The sequence below is a fragment of the Pelophylax lessonae genome (assembly GCF_965119305.1).
Source record: "Pelophylax lessonae genome assembly, chromosome: 6".
Taxonomy (NCBI): Eukaryota; Metazoa; Chordata; class Amphibia; order Anura; family Ranidae; genus Pelophylax; species Pelophylax lessonae.
The window spans coordinates 175,397,342-175,410,277 of record NC_138773.1 but is presented as its reverse complement, the minus strand read 5'-3'; the positions used below and the strand labels follow the sequence as shown (position 1 = coordinate 175,410,277).

The following is a 12,936-nucleotide window of genomic DNA, read 5'->3' as shown; positions in this document are numbered from 1 at the left end:
GTTTAAGGATGTGCACACTTATGAAACCATTTTTTTATTTTTACTTCCTTCCACCTAAAATAGTTCAGTTTGTTGTTCAACTGATGTGTACAGTTTATATGTCACATTAAGTCCCCGTTCACACTAAGGCGACCTGTGAGGCGACCTGGTCGCCTCACAGGTCGCCGTAGGTCGCCTCCCATAGGGAAGCTGCGGACCCGTTCTAATAGGAGCGACACAAGTCGCTCCGACTTAGAAAAAGGGACCGGAGCTTCTTTGGGGCGACCAGGAGGCGACCGCCATAGACTTCAATGTTATGAAGTCTGTGGCGGCCGCTCCGAGGTCGCGGCGCGCTGCTCGCACCGTGACCTCGGAGGTCGTGGTGCGAAGTAGCGTCGCCCCTATGTGAATGGGGCCTAAAGGTGAAATAAGTTCTGAAATGATTTATATTTGTCTCATTTTTTTTTTTTTTTTTTACATCACAGAAACCTGACATTTTAACAGGGGTGTGTAGACATTTTATAACCACTGTACACACTGATTTTATTGTTGTGGGTTTAGTAACACTTTAAAACTCATGGTTACATAATTTTGCCTCCATTTGCCACTGATGCCTGTTTGTCCTTTGTGCAGCCCTTGCAAGAAAGCACTTGCCATATCATATTAATTGTGGCTATCGTTACACAATTTAGTTTTGCAGTCTCCAACTGGGACACATTTTTCAAGACCAGTATGCCAGTTTTAAACTGGAAAGTCAGACTTATTAAAGCTAAGCGCTAGGCAAATACAAATATACCAATTCAAGAAGATACTGAAACCAGTGTAAGGGCTTGTTCACACTTACTGCCGCTTATCAAACGCGCCTGTAGCGTTATTGTGTGTTAAGTGGTGCAGTTGATAAGTGTTTAATGAGCATTATAAAAGCTCCCCTAAACGCCCTATGAGCATTTGAGGCGTGGTTGACATGCGTTTTTTGGCGCGTTAAACCGCACCACAAACTCTTATTAACTGTAATGTACTTACCGCGCCACAACCTCATGTTGCCGCGTTACCATAAACTTAAATGGTCTCCTTTTAAATTCGACTTACATTTAATACTTTACTGCAGTACAGAAAAGTCAGGTCTAAAGTCTGGCTGTACTGTCTGATAGAGCTGTATGAATAGACAAAAATTTTTGGCACGTAAAACAGCTCTTTAGAATGTATTTCGTTGTGTATTTAAATGTTTGACTAGTGTTCACTTATTCTGTTTCATGTTAAGTTGTAAACGTTTGCATGATAAAGGCAAGGCCACTCTTATCACAACACGGGTCACAAGCCTGTACCTTTCACCTAAAGAGGTGACCCTTAGAGAGGCGCATGCATTTTAATGGGAGATGCAGAAGACATAAGATAATAAAAAAAATATATATATATATATATATACAAATGTGTAAATATGAATGGTGCGCTTTTTCAATTATTTAGTGAATTAACTTAATGAGTGATAATATAAGTTAACCAATAAAAGGTTAAATAAATATACAAATAAATAAAAAAAAAGTTCACCTTTATAGGAAAAATAATAAATGCACATATTTTTGCCTAAAAAAAATGTCCATTTATTATTTATATTAAAAAAGAATAGCGCAACCATGCAAAAGAAATGACTATTAAATATGGAGACAATCCATAAATAAAAATGGGGATTTAGTCCCACCATATGGCCACCACTGCGTCAAAGTACCCCATTATCAGTGGGTCCTACACTATCCATAAAAAAGGGGTGAATCCAGCCTCTCCAACCCTTGGAGACAACACTCCTTGCTGGGATGGATGTGCTAATGCACTACAAAGGACTCCTCCTATATCTACTTGATGGTGGACTCTGATAGAGTACAGGTGTGTGTGGGGGGATGCTCAACCTCAGAAGTCTGGTCAGACCGAATACATAATAAACAAGCAAAAAATTGGGGGAGCAAACCCTGAACATGTATATCTAAAGCCGGTGCAGCTATGGACCAAGCAACATGTATATTAAAAAAGAATAGCGCAACCATGCAAAAGAAATGACTATCAAATATGGAGACAATCCATAAATAAAAATGGGGATTTATTATTTATACCCGCAGGAGCCTGGGAAGCATTGCACCCGCGATCAGTAGATCACGGGTGCAAGGTGAGTTCTTTCAGACATGTCTTTCTGTTTGAAAGCCTGAGGACATGATGGACTAAGAGAGAGCTCATCAACCCGTAGCCCTTTGAAACTACAAGTTCATCTGCCGCAGTGTCAGACGGTACTTGTAGTTTATTCATTCACAGGAAACCATGAATAAATGATACGGCTGTGTGGGTGGAGCCTCCCACAGCCATGCTGTTTTTAAAAGTGACAGCAGGTGTGGGGAGAAGAACCCCCGCCTGCTATCACAGGGAGGGGGGAATCAGAGGAGAGGAGCTGAAAAATGTTACATTAGGGCTAGTTTCCCACACTGCATTTGAAATGCATTGTAAGTGCGATCTGCAGCAGGTGTCAAAGTACAACTAAAGGCAAAACTGTTTTTTTTTTATTTTGGACAGAGTGCAGATGGATTAGAACACCTGTCAGTTTTTATTGCTGTCTGTGCCCCCATTTGAGAGATTTACCCTCTATTTGTCCTACTTACTGTTATCATTGAAATTAAAAATAAAAGAAAATCCCAAATTTTGGGTCGTCCGCAGAAAAGTAATAGTTGCGGTGACCTGGGGGTCCCCAAGGGTTTCCCTGAATTTGCTGATTTTTTTCTCTCAATCCCTGTTTTTGCGACCGGAAGTGAAGGGATGTCTCCCCAATGGGACACAGATGTCAAAAAATAAACCAACGGGTTATGACCCTCCCTCATTCTATCCAAAACGGAAAAAAAAATTAGTTCTTCTTTACCCTAATGAAACCCCCAATGCAGGTCACAAACACAGTGCATTTGCCTGTATTGGATTGCGTGGTACATTAGTACCATGCAATCCAGTTCCTGTGTTCTTTAATCACTTGAGGACCTGCCGCCACAGTTATACGGCGGCAGATTCCCGCAAGTTGTCGTCCCTGGGGGGGCAGGCGCATGTGAGCACATTTGCTGATGGGGGAACCCAATTCATGGGGCCGGTGATCGTGAAGAGAGAGCGGCAGTCTGCTGTTGTAAATACAGCAGACTGTTGTTCTCTTCGCTATCAACACAGAGCTCCTGTGTTCCTTCTACAGTTAGAAAACACCCCCTAGGCTCACATTTAACCCTTTGATGGCCCCTGGGTTAACCCCTTCCCTGCCGGTGTCATTATTACAGTAACAGTGCATATTTTTAGCACTGATTACTGTAGTAATGTCACTGGTCCCCCCAAAAGTGTCAAAAATATCAGTTAGGGGTCCGATCTGTCTGCTGCAATGTCGCAGTCCTGCAAAAAATCGCTGATTGCTGCCATTACTAGTAAAAAAAATAAATAAATAAATAAAAATGACATAAATCTTTCCCCTAGTTTGTAGAGGCGATAACTTTTGCGCAAACCAATCAAAATACGCTTATTGAGATTTTTTTTACCAAAAATATATTGCAGAATACAAATTGGCCTAAAATTATAAGAAAATTTGATTTTTACATTTTTTTTTTTTACTGGGAATGTTATATAGCAGAAAGTGAAAAATATTGTTTTGGTTTTTTTTTTTTTTTTCAGACTTGTTGCTTTTTTTTTTTTGTTTATTGCGCAAAAAAATAAAAATTGTAGAGGTGATCAAATAACACCAAAATAATGCTCTATTTGTGGGGAAAAAGGGACATCAATTTTATTTAGGTACAGCGTTGCACGACCACCCAATTGTCCGTAAAAGTAACACAAAAAATCTTCCGGTCCAGAAGTGGTTAAAGTAGTGCATTACCCTCTTTTTTTGTTGCGGTTCGGCGTGATCTCAGCCCATTTAAATGCATAGGCTGAAATCGCACTGAACCCATATGTGAATTGGCCCTAAATACGGGTGACGAATTTAACATGTTCCAAAGGTGAACTGATCCTTTTAAGTATTTGATAAGAGAAGAGAAAGAGACATACAGAAATGAAGGCAGCAATAAGACAGAGGATGTAGAAAGTCAGAAATGAGGATGGAGAGGTTATAGCAGTATTAACATTTCAAAGCTTATTATTTGTGTTTTATCAAAGAATGGTTGTTGAAATGCAATATTCTAGCTGGTTCTATTTCAGAGAATCATTATCTGCAGTTTCTTTTCACAGATGCATAAAACAAAAATCAAAATTGAGAAACAAATACAGAAAACATTGTTTTTAATCTGAATAACCATTAATCGCAAGGTCTTAAACCATTTTTCCCATTTTAATAGGAGAATAAATCCAAAGCTTTACAGTAGCCTTGCTTTTGAATGATTTAACTGGAATGATAAACACTAATCTTTTCATTAGTGTTGACTTATAAATGATTCAGTATGGGCAGCAGGAAACATTCATAATTCAGAGGGCAAAAGGGGATACAGACTCCAATGCATGGCAAATCCTGCCATGTCATGCATGCAAGTACTCGGCTCTTTTCCTCAGTAGGGAGATCATTTTCAAAGAAGCTTTACATGCTGATAAAAAGGGAATCTGAGTTTAAAGTCATTGGTTGGGACATTTGAAATGGAAGAAAAGGCTAACTATAATTGTTCTTAAAAATGCTGCCAACCCCCTCCTCCTGCATACCCTGTATAAAAAGATGTACTGTGTACTTACCTTTTTTTAACCACTTTGGGACCGCCCACAGCATATTTACTGTGGCAGGGCAGCCCGGCTGCGCCCAAGAAAATGTACATGTACGTGATTTTGTGCACTGGTTTTCAGGGGCGTGCGCGCCGCCGGAGCGCCACTCCTGCAGTGATTGGACACAGCGGGAGCAAATCAATGGGTCCGGAGGGGGCGTCCCCCTGTCAGTACAGCGATCTCCCCTGCTGTGCTATTGTGTTTTAACATCAGATTGTTAGTACAGTGGCTCCGACCTGAGCTGTCAGTCTTTTTTCATCCAACCTTCTGGGTTGAATAAAAAAAATCTAATAGTGTGTACAAGGCTTTAGGATAAACTCACAGCTGGGGGAAATCACAGCCATTGTCGAATGCTCCCTTAAGCCCCGTACACACGTTCAGATAATTGGACGACTTATCGTTCACATTTTGTTGCATGATACTAACATCGAATTCAACAATGCGTACAAACCGTATGATTTTTTTCTGGATAATTATGATTTAATTATCCAGATATAGACTGGGCAGAAGGGACCGCGCACTCAGCCAAAGCTCGGCAGTTCCTAAATGTTCTGCAGGACAATTTTATAGGTCAGATGGTTAACGCACCGACAAGAAACAATGCAGTACATGACCTACTGATTACCAACAATACAGACCTGATCATGGATATAGAAATACGGGGCAACTTGGGAAACAGTGACCATAGGTCAATTCGTTTTAGTATTAATCATAGTAATAGGAAACACAAGGGTAATATTAAGACACTGAATTTCAAAAGAGCCAATTTCCCCAAACTGCGGTCTCTGCTAGAAAATATCAATGGGATAGAACCCTGGGAACAAAGAACACGGAGGAAAAATGGGAGTGCTTCAAGAGCATACTAAACAAAGGGATTGGCCAGTGCATTCCAAAGGGAAACAAATTTAAAAGAGCAAAACTAAACCCTGGGTGGCTAAACTCCAACATAAAAATGCATATTAATACAAAAAAAAGGCCTTAAAAATATACAAGACTGAGGGGTCATTGGCAGCATTCAAGCATTACAAAGAGTGTAATAAGAAATGTAAAGACGAAATCAAGGCGGCTAAAATAGAACACGAGAGACATATAGCGGAAGAGAGTAAAAAGAACCCCAAGAAATTCTTTAAGTATATAAACAGTAAGAAAGCGAGGCCAGAACACATTGGCCCCATCAAATACGACAAAGGAAATATGGCCACAGAGGACAGAGAAAAGGCGGAAGTGTTAAATTAAATTATTTCTTCTCTTCAGTCTTCACAAAAGAATCGGGGGGCTACACTAACCCAACTGGTAAGGCAAAACTAAGTAATACACCTCAGGAAGTACCGCCGTGGCTAACAGAAGATAGACTTAGAACTAAACTAGAGAAACTTAACATAAATAAATCACCGGGACCGGATGGCTTGCACCCGAGGGTTCTTAAAGAGCTCAGCCAGGTGATTGCCAGACCATTATTCTTGATCTTTAAGGATAGTCTACTGACGGGTATGGTGACAGCTGATTGGGAAAAAGCCAAAGTGGTACCAATATTTAAAAAAGGGCTGAGATATATCCCGGGTAACTATAGGCCGGTCAGCCTTACATCAGTAGTCTGCAAGATTTTGGAGGGGATGTTAAGGGACTATATACAAGACTTTAGTAATGAAAACGGTATTATAAGTAGTAATCGGCATGGATTCATGAAAAATCGTTCTTGCCAAACCAATCTATTAACCTTCTACGATGAAGTAAGCTGCCATCTAGATAAAGGTAAGAATGTGGATGTGGTGTATCTGGACTTTGCAAAGGCCTTTGACACCGTTCCCCACAAACGCTTACTGTACAAACTAAGGAAGGTAGGTATGGACCATAGGGTTAGTTTCTGGATAGAGAACTGGCTCCAGGGGAGAGTACAGAGGGTGGTGATTAATGGGGAGTACTTGGACTGGGCGGGTGTGGAAAGTGGGGCATTAGACAGTGGGGCGGTAGCCAGAACTGCTGAATCACATGACTGGATGGGATTAAAATAAGGTAAGTACACAGATCTTTTTTTTATACAGGTTATGCAGGATAGGTAGGAGGAGGGGAGAGGGAATGTTTAGCAGTTTAACAGTTGCATTTCCGGCACGTGTATTGGGAATGGACTGTAACTGTCACAATGTGTGTGTGCTCTCAACTAAACTGTCAAACCATCCAATTGCTGGTGTCATAACTGATCACATGTGCAGCATCATGGCAGTTGATGATTAAACCGAGGCCAAGATTGCAGCTTCCTTGGCTGAAAATGATAGGAGGGTTTACTTCCACATTACCAGTTCAGCAACATTGGGAATGGAAGTAATAAAGTATTTTTAATCAAGTGTTTGTAATTATACAGTATACAATTGATGAATGCTCTGTGATTGGTGGGTGGCTGGATGTTTGTCGGGACATGCATGTGGGGACTCTGGATAATGATCATTTTTGAAGATCTCTGGTGACGGTCAGTTATGTAGCAGTGTAGGCAGCACAGGCATGGGGCTAAGGATTATGAGTGCTTGAGATTGCATGTGACCCTCACTCTGGGGTGGCATACTGGGAGACTAGTAGTGAAAATGGATTTTAGATATATGTAACTCCAGAGGTTAACTGAGTACTTATGGGTTTGATAGGAGATGCTGGTGGCCATGAGGCGTGTGGGTGGTCATAACTCTGGGGAAAGGTGGGGTTGGCTAGGAAATATAAAGGTCCAGAGGTGGACTTGCATGACTTTTTCTTTAAAGCGGAGTTCCAGCCTCACACACTCACCTGTCCAACGGTCCAGCGATGCGGCCGCCCGAAGCCTCGCTCTTCTCCCTCTCTGCTCTGCGGCACCGGCATCACTGGTGTGGGCACCCGGCTGTGACAGTTTGCGGCTTCACAGCCGGGTACGCACTGCGAATGCGCGAGTTGCGCTACGCGCTGTGATTGGCCGGCAATCTTCTGGGACCTCTGACATGTCCCAGAAGATTGCAGGGAGGGAGGGGGAGAGGAGAACTTCCGCTCAGGGCGCCGCGGCGCTCCGAGCGGAAGTGGGAGCGGGTACCTGTCAAAACTAGGTACCCACTCCCCCCCCCAAAAAAATGACATGCCAAATGTGGCATGTCAGAGGGTTAGGACCACCTAAAGCGGAGTTCCACTTTTGGGTGGAACTCCGCTTTAAGAAAACATTAATTATATACACTGCTCAAAATAATTAAAAGGAACACTTTGAAAACACATCAGATCTCAATGGGAAAAAATATCATGCTGGATATCTATACTGATATGGACTGGGTAATGTGTTAGAAACAAAAGAATGCCACATCGTTTGATGGAATTGAAAATTATCAACCTATAGAAGGCTGAATTCAAAGACACCTCGAAAATCAAAGTAAAAAAATTTTGCAGCAGTCTACTCCATTTTGCTGAAATTTCATTGCCGCAACTCAAAATAGTACTTAGTAGATTGTATGGCCCGCACGTGCTTGTATGCATGCCTTACAATGTCGGAGCATGCTCCTAATGAAGCGACCGATGGTGTCCTGGGGATTTTCTTCTCAGATCTGGACCAGGGCATCACTAAGCAGACTGAGGCACAACCTAGCAGCTTCAGATGGACCGAAACAATGTCCCAGAGATGTTCTATTGAATTTAGGTCAGGCAAGCATGGGGACTATTCAATGGTACGGATGCACCGATCCGACTTTTTTGGTCCCGATCCCGATCTTTTGCTTTGTGAAATTGCCGATCCCGATTCTGATCCGGAAGTACTGTTTTGTGAGCTTATAACAAAATAATACTTCCGGATCGGTATCGGGATCGGCAGATACCTAGGAAATGTCCACATCACACAGCCAGTGATGTGGATACCGAAAGAAAGACGACCCCCCCCCCCTATAAACAGAAGAAGAATGCCTGCAACTGTAGAATTAGATGAGTAAAAGCTTTTTTTTCTCCTATTGAAGTGATTGAGGGAGGGTCAAAAGCCTGGAGAGTAGCGACGCCCCGGATCGGCCCGTCGGTCTGCTAAATTTTAGCGATCCCCGATCCAGCTATTTTGCCAGTATCGGGGCCGATATCCGATCCGAATATCGGATCGGTGCATCCCTATTCAATGGTATCAATTCCTTAATTTTCCAGGACCTGGTTGCATACTCTCCTTACATGAGGCAGGGCATTGACGTGCACCAGGAGAAACCCAGGACCCACTGCACCAGTGTAGGATCTGACAGTGGGTCCAAGGATTTTATGCCGATACCTAAAGGCAGTCAGAGTTCTATTGTCTAGCCTGAAGAGGTCTGTGGGTTCCTTCATGGATATGCCTCCCCAGACCATCACTGACCCACCACCAAACCGGTCATGCTGAACGATGTTACAGGCAGCAAAACATTCTTCACGGCTTCTCCAGACCCTTTCACATATGTCACAGGTGCTCAGGATGAACCTGCTCTCATCTGTGAAAAGCACAAGGCACCAGTGGCGGACCTGCCAATTCGAGTGTTCAATGGCAAATGGCAATTGAGCTCCACAGTGCCAGGCAGTGAGTACAGGGCCCACTAGAGGATGCTGGGCCCTCAGGCCACCCTCTGGAAGTTTGTTTTGGATTGTTTGGTCAGACACCTTCATACCAGTGGCCTGCTGCAGGTCATTTTATAGGGCTCTGGCAGTGCTTATCCTGTTACTCCTTACACAAAGGAACAGATACTGGTCCTGCTGATGGGTTAAGGACCTTCTACGGCCCTGTCCAGCTCCTATGGTAATTGCCTGTCTCTTGGAATCTCCTTCATGCTCTGAATACTGTGCTGGGAGACACAGCAAACCTTCTGGCAATGGCACGTATTGATGTGCCGTCCTAGAGGAGTAGGACTGCCTGTGCAACCTCTACCAGTAGTGACGCTGACCCTAGCCAAATGTAAAACTAGGAAAAAACAGTCAGAAAAATTGAGAAGGAAAAAAATGTCAGTGGCCTCCACCTGTATGGAGTGGCCTCTATTGGAGGTCATCTCATTGTTGCCCATCCAGTGCACCTGTTGGTAATTTCATTAACACCAAAGCAGCTGAAACTGATTAACAACCCCCTCTGCTACTTAACTGACTAGATCAATATCGCAGAAGTTTAATTGACTTGATGCTATACTCTGATTAAAAAGTGTTCCTATAATTTTTGTTGAGCAGTGTATTGAGTGGTTTTAGGAATGATCTCCTAAATGTCATACACTTTGCCCATTTCTTTGTAAAACGACATCCTTTTCTTTGGGATATTTTTATTCCTGGTCTGGTAAGGCGGCTACTCCTTTCCTGTAGCACTGGAGTAACCTGTAACCTTTGGAGTTTATTTGTTCACTGTGGTCCTGTGGTTTCATTGTTTCCCTCCTGTGGCTTTGTTGTTACTTCTCCTGCAGATTTCTTCCCATCCTGTGGTTTATTGTTTCCGATATTAAATCGTTGTTGCTGCATAGTCTCCACTGGATTATATAGTTCTTTATATTGTTTGCCTAGCACCAGTATCCACACCAAATATTTCTCATGGATTGTTAGGTAAATGTTAAGTAATGTTATGGAACATAAGTGTTCATTCAGGTGTTTATCTAATATAACAATGTTCCTATTTTTTTATGCAAGTGTTGGTTATCACCAATCAGATACTTGCTACTAAAAAAAAAGAATTTGCTTGCAATTCAGCGTTTGAGCATTTTTGAGCCATATTCTTTTTTTGGGGATATAGCTTCGCTAAAAAATAAAAAGCTAAAAAACGCAAGCGCTAATGCAAAAACGCTCCAAAACTCACATTTTTAATGCGGCATTCTACAGCTAAAGCTACTGGCATTTTTATCATGTCTAATGTGCATGAGGCCTTAAGAAGATGAGCCTAATGTGTGCTAAAGACACCCACAGTAAAGTGAAAATTGTATTCTTTCCTTTTTTGTCAGTTTTTTTTTTTGTTTTTAAAGTAAACCACCAGTTCTAACATTTTATGTTGGCAACAGTAGGATCTATACAGATAAAGAATTGTAGCAAATGTATAAAACCACTTTAGCCAAAACTAGGTGAATTTGTGTGTGTATACATGGAATATATGAAGGAGAAGGGGGATAAGGAGAAGGTGGGAGTGTGGCAAAGCATGTGCAACTTATATGAAACACATTCACAGCCTTTGTAGTGAATGCCATGCCGCAAAGGAGCTATAACACAGGACTTGGTGGATACATTTAGGGAGGGTGACAAAATCAATGCTTGTCAGATCAGAAAGTCACATTGCAAACCTACTGCCCTCTATAGGTCCAATAGCAACTCTAATGCTGTGTGTTGTAAGTCTTAGGAGACCATATGAGAGACTCTGAAATAAAACATTTAAATAGATGTGTGCACTATGTTTTTTTTTTTTCAATGAGTTATGCCAGTCCAGGTGTGACAGCCTCTTTTATTAACTACTTGCCTACTGTGCACTTAAACCCCCTTCCCATCCAGACCAATTTTTAGCTTTCAGTGCTCTCACACTTTGACTGACAATTGCGCGGTCATGCTACACTGTACCCATATGAAATTTTTATAATTTTTTTCACACAAATAGAGCTTTCTTTTGGTGGTATGTAATCACCTCTGGGTAATTTATTTTTTACAAAAAAAAAAGAAAAAAGACAGAAAATTTTGAAAAAAAAAATAAGTTTTTCTTATTTTCTGCGAGTAAATTTTGAAAATAAATTTTTCTCCTTCACTGAAGGGCGCTGATGAGGCGGCACTGATGGGCACTGATAGGCTGCACTGATGGGCACTGATGAGGTGGCACTTATGGGCACTGATGAGGAGGTTCTAATATGCCGCACTGATGAGCACTGATAGGCGGCACTGATAGGCGGCACTGATGAGCACTGATAGGCAGCACTGCTGGGCACTGAGAGGTGGCACTGAGAGGTGGCACTGCTGGGCACTGAGAGGCGGCACTGATGGGCACTGAGAGGCGGCACTGATAGGCAGCACTGATGGGCACTGGCGGATGGCACTGATGGACACTGACGGGTGGCACTGATGAGCACTGATGGGCAGCACCATCAGTGCCCACACTCAGTGCCCATAGTGCTGCCAGTCAGTGCTCATCAGTGCCTAGATGAGCAGGCACTGATGGGCACTGACTGACAGCACTATGGGCACTGATTGTGGGCATTGATGGGGGGCACTGATGGCGGGCACTGTGGGCACTGATGGTGGCACTGCTGGGCACTGAGAGGTGGCACTGAGAGGTGGCACTGATGGGCACTGAGAGGCGGCACTGATGGGCACTGAGAGGCGGCACTGATGGGCACTGATACGCGGCACTGATGGGCACTGGCGGATGGCACTGATGGACACTGACGGGTGGCACTGATGAGCACTGATGGGCAGCACCATCAGTGCCCACACTCAGTGCCCATAGTGCTGCCAGTCAGTGCTCATCAGTGCCTAGATGAGCAGGCACTGATGGGCACTGACTGACAGCACTATGGGCACTGATTGTGGGCATTGATGGGGGGCACTGATGGCGGGCACTGTGGGCACTGATGGTGGCAATTTGTGTATGTGTTTTACCTTTTGTAATCAGGGCACTGGTGATCGGTGCCCTGATTACATTTTTCTGTGTGTCCCCGGCGCTGTGAGGCTCCCCCTCCTTCCTCACACTGCAGGCTCTGTGTGAGGAAGGCACGCTGGCGATGAGAGATGATCTCCTATGTTTACATATGAGATTATCTCTTATTGGACGGTCCGATCACATGGTGAATGGCCGCTGTGATTGGCCATTCACCACGATCTGTGATCGGCTGTGTCCAAGGGACACGGCCGACACAGATTTTCCCCGATGCGCGCTCGCGGGAGCGCGCGGGGAGACTGTTTCTGGGAGGCCGTATAAAGACGGCCTCCCGAAAATTCAAGTCCGCGTTGCAGCCGTATATAGGCTGTAGCGCGGATGGGAGGTGGTTAAACACCCTGTTGGTCTCAGGGCAGTCACACACTTCCTATCTGCTGATCCCACGATTCATCCCAAACAAGCCCAATTCATCCTAGATTACTTTTTGTAGCTGCTGACTTTTAATAAACACAAAAACAAGAGGAACTCCACTTTAAGAAGTAATTTTAGCGTAAAGAAGGACAAGGAGTCCTGGTCCCCACAGAGCTCTGATCCCAACATCGTAGAGTCTGTCTGGGATTACACGAAGAACAGAATAATTTGAGGCAGTCTGCATCCACAGAAGA

General features: G+C 43.4%; 1 protein-coding gene across 4 annotated transcripts in view; it reads left to right on the top strand.

The window, feature by feature from the left end:
• HECW2 (HECT, C2 and WW domain containing E3 ubiquitin protein ligase 2) overlaps positions 1–12,936 on the top strand; it is a 421,352-nt gene that overhangs the window by 65,179 nt on the left and 343,237 nt on the right. The gene's annotated exons all lie outside the window — the stretch shown is intronic.